The following is a 2,977-nucleotide window of genomic DNA, read 5'->3' on the forward strand; positions in this document are numbered from 1 at the left end:
CTGATACAACATGCCTTCTTAATATGAACCACTCTAGACTGCATTCAGTAACAAGAAAAGGTGTATGGTGTACCTATGCCAATTAGAAGTGCCGAAACTGGAGTGTGTGACTTATGAGATCTTAAAAAGTTGAAGCTACTGTAGAATGCTAAACAAGCATAGATGACCACTAGCAGTAGAACATATATATACAAAATGCAAAATTCAGGTGACTTGAGGGATCTTAGCATGTTGTCACATAACTCTAATATGCTAGACGACCAATAAAACTATTTGGGTTAGATCTGAATCCCAATCTTTGACTTTGAAGAAGATGAAAAGGGATCAGGGGCATTCCGAGAATCGAACTCGGGACCTCTCGCACCCAAAGCGAGAATCATACCACTAGACCAAATGCCCAATTTATACAGTGAACAGAACTTATTCATTATTAACAAAGTTAGAGGTCAACTTGAGCACAGCCTGTCAACTCATCAGGCATGATCAGGTGATACATAGTAAGTCAGTAAACTAAGTATGCCCGATGAATGTCAGTTCCATCCCTGCACATTTGTGCAAATCTTTTTAAACACATTCAAATATATTTCAAAGAAACACCATCAACACGCAGTGTTACAATTTTACAAGGTGTTACTACTAGGGCTCAGAACAAATTTCAAACCACAGTTCAAACCAGCGCATGTAATGCTAGTCTAAAAAATAATGCAAAACAAAGAGATCACTGCATTGAAGTGAAAAACAGGAAAACTATAAAGAAATTTCTTGTTCTCGGCCATAACAGTTGCAAGTATGCAATATCAAAACATGCACGTTTCCTAACTTGTTCCCCCACACCCCAAATTTAATCTGAAAAATACCAAAGAAAACCAAAATTTTAACTTGTATGTATAATCAAATAATCAGGGTTTATCTCGAAATAGAAAAATGAAACAATTTCAATTAGTAACTCTAATTTCACGAATTTGATAGTATTCCAATTTCAATTCCAGAATAATATATTCAGTGAAGCTGTAGTATCATGAAATTACTGCAGAACATACCTTGATTGAATCCATCACCCAGTGATACCAATCCGATCCACTGACAGAGCAAAGCCAAATCAAATCAAGAGAAGGAGAGAAATCTCTGATTTAAATCGCATCTGAAAGAAGTTAGGGTCTCCTCCCAAAGAAGAAACGACGAACTGATTAAACCCCCCAACCCCTGAGCTATATCCCAAACTTTAAAAAGGCATATTCGGGCAGTCTTGAACTAGAAAGTAAGCTATCTTCCAAACACCTACAGGCGTATTTGGGCACAGGTTTGTGAGTAATTTAACTTACGCACTTACTACTCTTCCAATTTACTGTTTATTATGTGTAATATCACCAGGAAACAGGAAACATATATTCAACATAGCGAGCGAGGTATGAAATCAACTTACAATGTCTGCTTTAATAGGATGGTCATCAGGGAAAACACCATCACATCTCAATTGCACTGCAAGCAGAACTGAAGCAGCCCTTGCAAAAATCAAAAGTGATTGTACTTGAGAAAGAGGAGGTAATTCAGAGTGATAAGAATACTATACACTTCATAAAGCTAGAAATCTAAGTGGTTTTTTTTAACACAACAAAGTTATTTTTTCTTTTACCGTCATTTTTCCCTGTTCTTACAAAAGGGACCAAATTAAATATTCAGGTAGAAACTACCATAAGTGAGACTTACATATAAGCAACAAACTGGTGAAGAAATGAACTGCAGAGCCAAAGAAAGATCAACTGGAAAGAAAAAGCGACTCAAATGTAAGCATTTGCAAATCTGAGACTCCATATTCAACCATGAATTTTGAATGTCAGGTTTAAAATGCCAGACAATCACCAAAACTATTTTGGAGTTAGATCTGCAGCTCAGCTCAAATTTTGAAGATCAAAAAAGATGGGGGGGCATTCCGAGAATCGAACTCGGGACCTCTCGCACCCAAAGCAGAACTTATCTATTATCAACAAAGCCTTTCAACTCGTCAAGCAAGATCAAGTGATATATAGTAAGTCCATAAACTTAAGCATGCCCGATGAATTTCATTTCTATCCTGCACATATGTGTAATAAATTAACCAGGTTTAAAAACCTATCAAAGAAGCCTATACATGTAGTATTACAAGGCGTTACTACCATCTCCTGTGCTAAGAGCTCAAAATATATCTTGATTGACTCCATTACCCACTGATACCAATCCAATTCATTCCATTGTATACCAGAGCAAAGCTAAATCAAATCAAGATAAATAGAGATATCTATGATTCGGTTTGCATACTGAAGAAGTTAGGGTCAACGGAAGGAATTAGGATTTTTTCCAAAAGCTAAGATTTGATTATCCCCCTTTATGAAGTGAACATACGAGTATGCGAGAGAAGTAATTTTAGTCCCACATCTGTAGTGAAGTCGCATATCTCTGGAAACACACACATAATAATGCACCATTCTCCCGATTAAACACTCAATCTCAAATCTCCTAACCAAAGCAGGCATCAGAACTAATTTACAGTTACCACTGCAGGGTGATTGTGTTCATGCAACTATCATTTACCAGAACTTCTTTAAATTGTTCATGTGTTTCCTCAAAAGCTTGAGCCACAAATATTTACAGAAACTTTGCAAATGCAATAGTTAAAGAACCCAAGGTGGAGCTCTTAAAAGCTTCTGCAACATTATCTACTTTCGGTAACATTACTCCACAGAGGCTGCTCTCACATCTCACCAAACCCGAGTCCAAAGACTAAGTTGGTAAATTACAATCCTATGACAAACTATCCACTAATCTATCTGTTCAATTAAGAGAACCCTGCTGCGCCTGCCCCCTTGCATCCTATTAAGAAACTAATTACCCAAAGAACTAGACCAAAATCTACTTTTCTGTTATATAAACTTCCAAATCTCTCATAAATCTTGAAAAAAAAACACTTCCACAGAGATAATGCCAGAGCAGGCGGGCCCTC

The 2,977-nt window shown here is 37.0% G+C and overlaps 1 long non-coding RNA gene and 1 other non-coding gene across 2 annotated transcripts; both read right to left on the reverse strand.

Moving 5' to 3' along the window:
• Positions 1-327: 327 nt before the first annotated feature.
• On the reverse strand, positions 328-399 carry TRNAP-UGG. Its single transcript has one exon. It is a non-coding gene; the product is annotated as a tRNA-Pro (tRNA).
• A 260-nt stretch (positions 400-659) lies between these two features.
• On the reverse strand, positions 660-1,467 carry LOC113309178. The gene is made up of 3 exons (XR_003340432.1): positions 1,424-1,467; positions 1,041-1,278; positions 660-846 (listed from the first exon to the last, which is right to left on the reverse strand). It is a non-coding gene; the product is annotated as an uncharacterized LOC113309178 (long non-coding RNA).
• Between the last annotated feature and the right edge of the window lie 1,510 nt (positions 1,468-2,977).

The sequence above is a fragment of the Papaver somniferum genome, chromosome 9 (assembly GCF_003573695.1).
Source record: "Papaver somniferum cultivar HN1 chromosome 9, ASM357369v1, whole genome shotgun sequence".
In the NCBI taxonomy this organism is placed as follows: Eukaryota; Viridiplantae; Streptophyta; class Magnoliopsida; order Ranunculales; family Papaveraceae; genus Papaver; species Papaver somniferum.